General features: G+C 39.4%; 1 protein-coding gene across 3 annotated transcripts in view; it reads left to right on the plus strand.

Annotated features, from left to right (window-relative positions):
* The first annotated feature begins 228 nt into the window (after positions 1 to 228).
* Positions 229 to 12,949, plus strand: part of Tec (tec protein tyrosine kinase) — a 95,869-nt gene continuing 83,148 nt past the window's right edge. For all 3 annotated transcript variants that reach the window (XM_070013186.1, XM_070013185.1, XM_070013188.1), the window contains exon 1: positions 229 to 316. The gene's annotated coding sequence lies outside the window, so the exon portion shown is untranslated. The remainder of the gene's footprint in view (positions 317 to 12,949) is intronic.

Consider the following 12,949-nt stretch of genomic DNA (forward strand, 5'->3'; position numbering starts at 1 on the left):
CGCTCGGGGGCGTGGCTGATCGATGGGGGCGGAGCGAAGCAATCAGGCGGAGCTGGTCGCTGGGGGGCGGGGCAGATCGCTAGGGGGCATGGCTGGTCCATTGGGGGCGGGGCGGAGCGAAGCAATCAGGCGGAGCCGGTCGCTCGGGGGCGGGGCAGTGCGTTAAGGGGCGTGACAGAGCGCTAGGGGGCGTGGTTTATCGGTCGGGGGCGGAGCGCTCGGGGACGGGGCCGACGCTCTCCTCTCTCCGCGGAGCGCAGAGCCAGGCAGACCTCTCACTGGCCGCGGCTCGGCGCAGCGGCGCGCTCCAGCTCAGGTAAGGCGCTGCAGGCGCGCTGGGGCTGCCGGAGTGGCGGGACTCCGGGCGGGGGCGAGTCGGGTCGCGGGGCTGGCGCGGATTCAGGTGGCTTCCGCCTGCCGAGGGATGGACCATCGTGGAACGGGGCTAGCTTTCTTACCTTTCACGTCGCGGCTGCGCGGGCGCGGTGCGCCCGGGCCAGGTGAGAGACCGGTCCCTCTGGTCCTGGAAGACCGGGCAGGTGCGCGCCCCCGCGCGGACACGCCTTCCGGCCGGCGGCCGCGTGCCGGCCTCCGGGGCTCCAACTCGGAGTTCTAATCGGGAACACCCGCCCCGCTCCTTTCTTCCTGGCGTCTCTGGGCCGAAGCCACCGGCGTCGGGTTGCCCCAGCTCAGGGGCAGGGTCGATTCCTCCTCTCGGGATTGAAGCTTGGAGGAATCCGGGAAGGTGTTCCCCGGGGGCACGTGTCAGTGCCCCACTCCACCAAGTTTATCTCCCCCCCCACCACTCCTTTCTGGGACATTAGACTTGGATCTTGAAAGCAGAGACTCTGGGAGTATCAGGAAAAGCTCAGCCCCCTTCACCCAGGAGTGTACACTTGGGTACTGAATTTCCTCTGCCCTTTTATTTTTATGGATCACAGACTTGCATCTGTGTGCCAGGCGTAGGAACAATCTCACCTCCTGTCATTCTTTGCAGAGTGGCATGTTTGGTCCAGGAGCTGATCTTAGTGTTAAGTGGGAACCGCAGGATGGCTGGTGGTAAAGTAGGTTCGAAGGCTGTCCAACATAGTTATACATTTTGCACATATTTTTCCAGTGAGAGCTTATTTTCCGGTTAAGCAATTCTGACAGTTTACTACCTTCTTGATGATTCTTTTCTGCAGAGCTGGGAAGGAGGAAAGGGACAAGAAAAAGCACCAACACAGCAGGTCTCCCCAATAAATTTTGGGATTTAACAGACTAGTTTTTATGACAGTAATAGGTAGCTCTGTAGTCCTCATGTATAGTATGGAATACCATATTTATGTGGGGAAAAGAAAAGTATGGCTCTCAGGAGACTGAGACAGAAGATGAGTTTGAGGCTAGCCTAGACTACATAGTGAGTCCTGGCAGAAAAAGAAAAAAAGAAAAAAAATCAAAGTTAAATTAACAGTAAAAAGAGAAAAATAAGGGTAATTTTCTACCTTAAATATTTGACAGTATTTTAAAATTACATTTTCAATGTTTACAAAGACCTTTCCCCCATACTCCAGTATTATTACTCTTGCCTACTCAGGATGCTTACGGTAGAGTGTTTATGTTACTGAGCTTCATTCTTCTTACCTGGGTGTGTATGTTCCGGTTCGTGTATTGTACAAGATAATTGTAAACACATGCAAATCAGTGTTGTGCTGTTATTGGCAAAACCTTTGCCCTACATACATCCTTAGCCTAAAAATTTTAATCTTCCCAAATAGGAGAAAATATAGAATGTTAATGTATATTGTAGCATTTTCATGATATTTATCTACTTCACTCTATATGGGAAGTGGTCTTTTTTTTCTCAGTACTTGGCTACTCAAGGGTAGGGGCTGTGTTTTATTGAACTGTAGTAAATCTCAAAGAATGGCAACCTTTACTCCTTGCAGTGACCTTTGAAGGGGAAGTTGGATGGGTTGTGGGCAGTGACTGACCTACTTTGTTGCTTAGAGAATTACTGGCCTCATTGCCTTCCTACAGGCACACAGGGTGCTAAGAACCTTGTCCTTGGGCCTCTAACACTACTGCATACAGGTTCTTCTAGGATGACTATATTGGTGGTCTTCTAGCTCCCTTGCTCCCTGGAGAAGAGCCTGTTGTTCAGTCAGGGAGCTTTTGTCCACAGAGTGTGTAGAAGTATTGATCCTCAGCTTGCTTCTAAGTACCTTAAGCACTTAGTAGATGTCTGAGGATGACACTGTCAGATGGCTTGTTCAGAGCTCTTCTTATCTCTTCTTATCCAGCCTACAGTAGGCAATGTAGAAAAACTGAAGCTGAGCAGGCGTCAGCAGTCTTGGGAGCCAGCTGTTTTTGCCGAATTAGGGTCATAGATTGGTATTAAAGTCTATTAGAAGTGAAGTTGGCTAATGGTCACTGGCAGTTGTAAAATTAACCTGTTCCATGTGATTATGTCATTAGAAGAGCATTGTTGAAAATAGCACCAAAAAATAACCTAGAAGAGAGGCTTAGTTGTTGCTGTACTTCCAAACTTGCCTCCTTCTGGACTTGTCTTTTTATCTTTGCCCTGGCTCAGAAAGCCTTTCCTTGGAATGGATTATTGCTATTAATTTTTCTACCGTATTTGACCACTCAGAGCTCAGATCATCACAGGTTATATATGTGGTATAAATGTAGGCAATTTATTTTTTCTTTGGTTTAAAGGAGACAAAAATGGAATCTTTCAAAAACAAGATGCTATTGGGGAGATAAAAGAGCAAACCTATAAATATGGATGAGCAGAGAATTCAATATGGTTTTGTTTTGCTCTTTTAACTTTTATCCAGGCTATATTTCTCTATTCTTAGAAACAATAATGCATAATTTGTTGGCGTTTATTGAGGTAGTTGATACTTCCTGAGTTTTTCAGTTTTAAGCATTCTCTGTGGACTTCCCATTGTGGAAGAGAATGAGTTGGCTTTTTCCCTTCCACCCCCACCGTCAACACAGCTTTCCTATTTTCCTATCTTTGCAGTAGTTAGCACAGAATATTGATGAGTGGTTAGATCAATATTAGTAGCTAATCCAAGCATGACTTTTTTGTTTTCCTTGGAATCAATAATTACTTCATATGCTCCTTTTGTTTTCTCTTCCTGTCAATTCAGTCTACAAATTTTGGCCAGTTTGTAAAAAACTGAAGTGTGTTAGGACATCTGTCAATTTTATTTTCTCTCAAAAGTCTTCCTGGAACCTCCTGGCTTGCTACAATCTGGAGTGGTTGCCTTTTATATGTAGGACTTAGTCGCTCTGAGGTCCTCCCTTCATTAGCATAATGGGGATTTCCATCAGGTTGAGACTCCATATATCTATATATCTATATATCAATATCTATCTATCTTAATCTCTAGCTTGCTCGCTCTAAATCTCTATATAGATCTATAGCCCTATAGAGATATATAAATATAGAGATGGATAGATAGATAGATATTGGTATATGGATATCTATATGTCCTTCCTCTGTATTGGTGGATTCTTTCGTTTTAGTTAGTGTTCATCTTTTAAGAGCTTTGGAAAAGAGTCTTTGTGAGATCATAAGTGCCTGAAAATATCTTTTCCACTAATTTATAGTTTGGCTGAGTGTGGAATTCCAGGATGGAAAATTTGGAAAGCATTGTTCCATTGCATTCTAGATTGTGGTATTGCTGTTGAGAAATCCAAAACTGTTCTGACTCCTCAATTTTGCCTGTAGTCATTCTATGTATGGGTTACATAACAGCTGGCTGTATTCTCTGCAGAAGTATGGTTTTTTTTTGGTCCATAATCCTTAAATTTTAGGATGCATTGTGCTGAGCTCTTTGAATCTAGAAATTTAAATCCTAAAGTTTGGAAATTTTTTCTTTTCTTTTTTTTGGAGGGGGGAGGGAAGGTGCTGGTCTTGGGACTTAAACTCAGGGCCTGGGCACCATCCCTGAGCTTTTGTATGCTTTGAGTCACAGTTCCACTTCTGTTTTTTTTTTTTTTTTTTTTTTTTTTTGGTGCTCAATTGGAGATAAGAGTCTCATGGACTTTCCTGCCTGGGCTGGCTTTGAACCTTGACCCTTAGATCTTATTGTCCTGAGTAGCTAGGATTATAGGTGTGAATCTCTGCGCCTGGCTTGAAAAGTTTTCTTTGTTTCTTTGGCTATTCTCTTTATTTTCTCTGATGTTTCTTTTAGAAACTCTTGTTCAATATTGGATATTTTGAATTAGGTCTCTAATTTTCTTATCTTTCCTTTTTGTAATTTCTGTCCTTTTATTTCCTTAAACTACTTTCAGGGGAGATTTTCCCAGTTCTATTACTCAAGCATTCCAAATTTTAATGACTGTAATCATCTTTTCAGTGTTGTAAGTTAAAAGCTTTTTTCTTTGCCTTCTCCCCTTTCTTCACATTTAAAATTTTGGGTGCCAGTACTGGCGTAGATGCTGTCCCTTAGCTTTTTTGCTAAAAGATGGTGCTTTACTACTTGAGCCACATCTCCACTTTCAGTTTTTTGTCATTAATTGGAGAGAAGAGCTTTTTTGAACATTTCTTTTGGCCTGTGCTGGCTTTGAACCATGATCCTCAGATCTCAGCAACCTGAGTAACTTACCTCATTTGTTTATTTGTTTTTGTGTGTTTATGTATTTCTCTTCTTTTTGGGAAAGGGTTTAATCTCCTCAGATTGTTTAATGAGTGGATGTTTTTCTTTTTCTTCCTTTGTATGTAGATTCAGTTTGCAAAAGTTGCTCTTGACTTTTTACTGTTCAATTCTCTGTCTTTTCATGTGAGAGGCTTTTCTCATGTTTCAGAGGCCCTTTGTTTTCTGTTTACATTCCAGTGAGAATGGGGGATTAAAAAGCTGAAGGGATGGATGTATTCCTTAGCCATGAACTTCAATGTAGGGTGATCTGGAGACTCCTCAGAGAAGATGTTTACAGTCTTCTTAAGGTTGAAAGAGAGCCTGGCTGTCAGTGATACGGGAACTAAGTGAAGAAGAAAATTAAGTCTCAGCTTTTAGTGTGCAAATGTTCAAGTAACCAGTCCTTCCATGTTGTTTTCCCTAAGTCAACTGACCTGTGCCTGATATACAGAGGTAGGGTGGATGGGGAAGAAACACATGGCTTTTTGTTGTTGTTGTTGTTATGGGTAGAGAAGAAGCACTTAACTGCTTAGACTAGCTGAAGGGGTATGGGGAAATCGAGCTTTCTAAAGAGACTTCCAGTCAATTCTCTTCCTTTTTCAGTCCACCCCACTAAAATGTTTTTGTCTCTTCTCTTATGGCTGATATATGTGTATATCTATATTTACATATATATAAATATATGACTACATGAGACTTCATATATATTATAATTTATAACATAATTATATATTATAAGAGTATATGGTATGTTATATTACTGTATAATATATATAGTATATATAATACTATACAGTATATCGTATTTACAATGTATTATATATAATACTATATATAATAGTATATAGTATATACTATACATAATATATACTATTATATATAATATATGTTGATATAGTATATGATATAGTATGTATTATATAGTATACAGTATTATACAATATGAAATATAATATATAGTATATACTATATATACTATATACTATAGCATATATACAGTATATATACTATAGTATATAGTATATAGTGTATATAGTATATAATATATAGTATATAGTATATATACTATATATACTATAGGATATAGTATATATACTATATAATATACATATACTATATAGTATGTATTAGCATATAGTATGGTAATATAAGTAATATTAATAAGTAATATAGTATATATACTATATACTATATATACTATATTATATATATTACTATATGTACTATAATGTGCTATATATTGTATGATACTGTGTACTATATATACTATATTATATACTAGATCAACATATATAATATATATTATAATATATATTATGTATATATCACTGTCATATTATTGGACTCATAGCAGGAAGTGAGAGTAGTTTTTGTTCACCCTGCCACTAGTACCTGGAATATGGATCTCTTCACCAGTCTGCTCAAGCCTGATGATGTTCAGTAGGGCCAGTGGTTGCCACCTTCCTTGCCTTTACCCATAAGTCAATATGCTCAAATCAACCTAGGCATATGTTCTCACTAGGCCCAGTTGGGACTTCAGATTCCAACTCTAGGTGTCCTCTACCAGTTGATCACTGTTGAAACTGAAGCAAACCTAATTGGACTTAGCTTCCCAGTCATTGAGCTCTTGTTTCTTCCTATTTTTCAAATTCAGCTTGTCTGAGGAGACTCTGGCTGTCACGTTGGTCTCTGAATGTCTTGTCTTTCAGTGAGGCTCAGCTTTTAGGTCTTGTATGATTTCAATTAGAAAGATGTACCTGGTGTCATTGGTGATGGATTGGCCTCAGGGCAGGTGTGGTGGTTTTCTTGGAGGCCAGTGTACCACACAGTTCTTTTCCCAGCAGGATCCTCTCTTCTGGTTTTTAAGCTCCTGCCCTTCTTGGAATGTGCACCAACTTCCTGTTTCTGGTTGGGTGAGTTGAGAGGACTGAGTTCCCCTGCTCCCTGCAACTTTCCCAGCCCCAGTTTACCCGCTGAGTCACCTCAGGTTTCCTTAATACACTGTGACCTTCCAGCATTCTCTCCCCATAGCCTCACAGCTTCAGCATTCTCTATGATTACACACAGAGCAGTGTTGACAAACATCAGCCTCCACTGCACAGGAAGAATGTTGTTTCTAACTACCTTACCTGCAGCAAAGGCAAAGCTTATCCTTCTCTCTCCCAGCCCCAGTGAGGGCAGCTGTGCACTGGGAAGCTAGAAAACAGGAGTGCTGGGGCTGGCAACAGGGGAGCAGGTGCTGGGGAGACTTCATTGCTGGTGGACGACAGCTGGTTGATTTATTCAGCTAGACCCCAGTAGCCCTTATGAATGAATGAAATGGTTGCCATAGGCCTTCTCTTTCTTGAGGAAAATATTTGAACCATTGCATCCTCTCTCATTGTGCTGTATCATTTCCTGTCATGCCCTAAGAGTTTCACATTAGCTCTTTTTGTCTTCCTAGATGTATAGTAAACTCTCTAGGGAAAGCACAGTGCTTGATAAAAACTTGATCGATGCACTGATGATGTTTTCTAGGTAATTTGGGGCACTTTACAGTTATGAAAAATACTTGGTCAGAATTATCCAAGCTGTGTTTACTACTCTAAATTCATGAAATTCTTGACTTTCATTTTATTTTGGATCTTTCTCTCTCTCTATATATATCTATATATATCTCTATATAACTATATATACTATATATATCTATATATACCCTTATATCTATATATATAAAACTATGGAATCAGTATGTTTTTCCAAGTATAGTTCTCATATTATTTAGTAATAGTCTTCACCTAGACATGTATTATTATTTGGCATGCTCTCTTTCTCTCTCTCTGAATGTGTATGTGTTGGTACTAGGCTTGAACTTGGAACTTAGGATATAGGCACCGTCCCTGAGCTTTTTTGCCTAAGGCAAGTGCTCTATCATTTGAGCCACAGCTCCACTTCCAACTTTTGCTGGTTATTTTGAGATAAGCATCTCATGGACATTCCTGGCATGGTTGTTGAATGGTGATTCACAGATCTCAGCCTCTTGTGTAGCTAGGATTACAGGGGTGAGCTACCAGTTCCTGGCTTACTGGCATTTTTCTATCATATACTTCTTAACATATTGTTGTGATTTCGTTGGCTTTTATGGTATTAGGGGCTACATCTTGTGCTTAAGGCCAACCGGAGACACATAACTGAGAACCTGTCTCAAAAAAACAAAAACTAAGCCAAGTGCTGGTAGTTCACAGGAGGCTGAGATCTGAAGATCGCAGTTCAAAGCCAGCCTGGGCAGAAAAGTCCTTGTGAGACTCTTCTCTCCAATTAACCACTCAAAAACCAGGAGTGTCACTGTGGCTCAAGTGGTAGAGTACTAGCCTTGAGCCCAAAGAGCTCAGGGACAGTGCCCAGGCCCTGAGTTCAAGCTCAACCAATAAAAAACAAACAAACAAGCTCCCCCCCACAAACCCAGTCTCCCCCCAAGTCCCCTACCAGACCCCCAAAATTTGTAACTTCATATAGTTGCTGTTAGAAAATATGAATAATAGTGATGTTTGCAAAGAAGAAGTTAAAGATAACCCAAAAAATTCCAGAGAGAATCTTTATGAACCTCTTCTCAGTCATCTCTATCATCATTTGACTTAAAAGTACTCAACAACTTTCTAGACTCTAATTAATTTGAGGAACATTTTCTTGTAGCATTTTCTTTTTAAATAGTAGGTGGTATTCTGTTATGCTAATACAGTGTTTTTAAAAATTCTTAATTAGTTTGCACCAAACCTGGGCCCTTGGATATGTTAGATAAGCATTTTATTGCTGAGCTACTCCATCTAATAAAAAGTAATAGTGTGGCTAACCTTCTTCCCCACAACCTGCCCCAGATTATTTTCATGGGGAATTTTCTCAATTGTCTATTCTGGGAGTTGGTATTCATGTATTGTAAGAAGCACTAGCCACATAAGATTATCTGAAGTTTTTATTATTTCTTTTTTTTTTTTTTTTGTCGGTTGTGGGGCTTGAACTCTGGGCTTGGATGCTGTCCCTCAGCTCTTCAGCTCAAGGCAAGTGCTCTACCACTTGAGCTATAGTGCCACTTCCAGTTTTCTGGTGGTTTATTGGAGATAAGAGTTTCACGGACTTTCCTGCCTGGGCTGGCTTTGAACCGAGATCCTCAGATTCAGCCTCCTGAGTAGCTAGGATTACAGGCCTGAGCCACCGGCGCCCGGCATTATTATTTCTTTTTGGACCTTTTAGGTCTACAGTGTTGCCTTTGTGTTAGATGAGGTCAGAAGGTCCAGCTTTTAGAATTCTTGAGGCCATAGAATGCACTCAATAATGTCAGATCATACAGTTAGAAGAACCTGATAAGCCCATTTAAAGTGGCTATGCTTTTTATTTTATTTTTGTGCCACCGATGATTTGAACCAGGACCTCATACTTGCTAGGCAAGCACTTTACCAATTGAGAAATGCCTCATCTCTTTTGTTTTTATTTTGTTTTTTTCAGCTAGGATCTTGCTATTTTTTTGCCCAGGTTGGCCTCAAATTCATGATCTTCCTGCTTCTATCTCCCAGGAAGTTGGGATTACAGATGTGCTTTCAACACCCAGCCAGAGGCTGTGTCCTTGTTGTATTTCATTCTATACTGTAGTGTTTCCTTCATCCTATGCTCTCTGTCTCTCTCTAAATATATATGTGTATATATATATGTATACATATATACATATATATTTATTTTTTTTTATACATATATATTTAATTCTAAGTGAATTAATAATCAGTAATAGAAGATGGAGAGGTTGTTATGATAACTGCATAGCTTCCTTTGACTTCTGTACTTGGTCTAGGTTTATGAACTTTCCTATGAGCCAGCAAGGCATTGGTAGTCTTTGGGAAACTCCGGCCCTTCTACTCATTTCCCTGTTTCTGGGCTGTGTGAATAAGGGCTCAATAAGGAATGCAGGCAACCAACCAGTGACATTAGAGAACTTCGTGTTGGTGTGATTTCTTGATAAGAACTAGAGCAGAGAGAATTCCTGTTTACGTTTTCTTTGACATCTTTCTTGATGTCGTGTTCTAATGTTTAAAGCCTAGGCTGTATTTTTGCCCTCTCCTTCTGGCTGTATTTCTTTGTCAGCTATTAACTATGTTCCCATGCTTCATGTTTTTCCATCTATTAAACAAAGCATAATGACACCTAATTAATAGTCCACTTCAGAAAGATTCAGGTATAAATGCTTATAAAGAAGATGGAGCTTTCTGTGAATGTTTTATATATACCACCAACAATGAAATGGCTTGCCTCTGTTTGGCAAAGGACCTGTCTATATTAAGCCCATTTTATAGATGAGATGAATGAGCTCAGAGAAGACAATGAGCTACTGAGAATCAGAAGGTAGATTTAATGCAGTGTCTTAGTGGTACAAGTGGAGTCTAAAATTCATCGTAGGTGTGCATGGAAAAGTTCATTGATAGTGTTTTAAGCAAGTACATTTGTTTTGGGGGAATATGGTCCTTCTTTGTAAGGAGGAATCATGTGAAATGTTCATCCACATTCTTCAAGATCATCAAGAGGAAAGTTGAGAGATTTGTGACTTTCAAGTTTAGGATAGGTTCTATACAAATTTATTAAAATAGTGTGAATTTGGAAGAAATAATTTAAAAAAATGAGGACTGACAGAGCAAAGAAATAGTATGGCCAGGATTGGGGTCGGGGGGGAGGGGTGACCCTTTTTACACCTGGTGGCAATGAAAATGATTCTAGCTATTATGGAAATCAGCATGAAAGTTTCTCAAAAAGCTGAAAATAGAACTACCATCTTATGTAGTTGTACTACTCCTGAGCTTGTTACAGCTGCAGCTAACATACCTGCACATCCATAGTTATAGCAGTGCAATTCACCAAACTATGGAATTAGTCTAGGTTCCCATCAACAGGTGAATAGATGAAGAAATTGTAGTAGTTTACATACACAGCGGAGTATTATTTAGCCTTAATGAAAATAAATTAAGTAATTGGCAATGAAAATGGATGGAACTGGAGATCAATTAAGTCAAATAACCATAAATATTGTATGTTTTCTCTCACATGCAGAATCTAGATCTAAAAATAAAAGAAAGGCTTGAATGTACACGAGGGACTGCCTGTGGGAGGCTGTGGGAAAGAGGGTACAACAGAAAGTGACTCTGAGGTGACTATGAAGTACATCGTATACACACAAAAATGTCACAATGAAACCTATTATTTTGTACAATTAAAAGAATAAAAAAAGACAGAACAAAGGTTAGAAGAATACTTTGAGATAAAGATGTAACTGAACTATATGTAATTAAAATATATAGAATTTATATATTTATATAAAGTAAATGATATATGTAGAATTCATATGAAATTATACATATATAATTAAAAATATATTTAGGATTAAATCAAGCACATATTATAGATGAGACTGAAATTCAAGGAGGTTCTGTAGTACTTGGTTTGTGGTGGAGCCAGAATTCAGAACGATGCAGTATGAGGTCAGAGCTGTCTCTTGTGTGTTCTCCCAAGTTGTGTTCCTCATGTCTTGCTGTTATACTTTCCTCCGTGTAAATACAAAAGTCTGTTTCAAGTAAACCAAAGCAGTCAGTTTTTCTAGGCATTGCCTAAAGTCTTTAACTCTGTAGCTAAGAAGTCTTCATAGGACACTGTCAAATGTAAATACTCTGTAAGCTGTACAGATAACTTAAACATTTCTAGTGACCACACTAAAAAAAGGAAAAGAGAAATATGTGATACAGGCTATTTTGATACAGGCTATGTATCCCAATATATAAAACATTATAATTTTACTAGGTAATTGTTTGAAGTGATTAGATATTAGAAACAACTCATAAATATGCAAGATAATAAATATACACATCACAGTATCTTTAGTATTGCAGTGCATGAAGTGAAATGTTGTTCTTCCAAATAAAAAAGTTGTAATTAATGGAAAAATTATGCTTCTTCAGTTTAAAATTTTAAATTCAGATGTATAAAAAGTTAAAGATTTGGTTCTTTAAGTGCTGAATAGTTACTTGTGGTGAGTTACGGTACTGAGCAGTGCAGTTCCATACAAAAGCTACTCTGTAAACTAGAGGCCCAAGGACTACCAGATATTCCATTCTCATCCCTGCCCCTGACCCTTTTCAGCCTGTCATATTTTCCTTCCCTGTGTCCAAGGATACCATGTACAGTTATGTAAGATATACACTGCAGCATCATGGGATATCATTTCCATTATAGACCTAGTAGATTTGTTTAATAACTGAAATAGTTATTAGGAAGATGAAAGCAAAGTTTTTAAAGTAAGGGACACATTTTCTTAATTCATGCAAATGATTTTTTTAATGGTTAGGAGATTATGGCCTTTGTGTTTACCCTGTCTGTCTGTCTGTCTGTGTCGCTCTGTCTCTGCTACTACTGGGGTTTGAGCTCAGGGCCTAATGCTTGGTTGATTTGCTTGCTTGGCTGATGCTCAGCCTCTTCAGCTGTGTCTTTAACCTGGCTTTTTGCTGGTTATTTTAGAGATGGAGTCTTGTGAAATTTTTTTTCAGGGGCTGGCTTTGAACTACCATCTTTCAGATCTCAGGTTCCTGAATAGGATTACAGGTTTGAGTCACTGGTGCCTGGCTGCATCACTCTCTTTTGTGTTCAACACACTATCAGGGCCCTGTCCCAGGAGCTGAAAGTATAAAATCACTCCTAATCAGCCTCTTCCTCACAAAAATAGAGTAGTAGTCACTTGTGGTAGTTTACCTTGGAGCCATATGTGTCTTACTCATAATTGGAATTTCCAGTGCTGGGTGCACAATGGGTGTTCAACACATTCATGAATTGGAATGATTGTCTGGGTTTGACTCACAGGCCTCTGGATTGTATCCTGAACTGCCCTTAATGATACTTGATCCAGGGCTGATTTATTCAAATGCTGACGAGGCTGTCTTTGTCACTGAGTCCTTGCTTACCCTTCATGTGGGCACCCTTGTTCTAATGACATTAGTTATTGTTATTGTTACTAATACTAATAATGGTGACCAGCTATTGATCACTTTGTGTCCAGTATTGTGCTTAGCAGTTCATGTGGATTATTTCATTTAATCTTCACGAACATTTCCAGGATGTAGGCACTGTGATTAGCCCCATTTTACAATAAGGAAAATGAGGCACTGAGAAATAAATTTGCCTGAGGTCACACAGCTAGTGAGTGGCAAAACCAGTCCTAGCTGACTTCAAATATTTGTGTTTTAAAGGAATAGGCTTCCCCTTTGGCAATTGGGGCCTTAGGGACACATGCTATAATAGCGGGCTTTATTTGT

The sequence above is a fragment of the Dipodomys merriami genome, unplaced genomic scaffold, assembly GCF_024711535.1.
Source record: "Dipodomys merriami isolate MVZ:Mamm:240054 unplaced genomic scaffold, mDipMer1.0.p SCAF_9, whole genome shotgun sequence".
In the NCBI taxonomy this organism is placed as follows: domain Eukaryota; kingdom Metazoa; phylum Chordata; class Mammalia; order Rodentia; family Heteromyidae; genus Dipodomys; species Dipodomys merriami.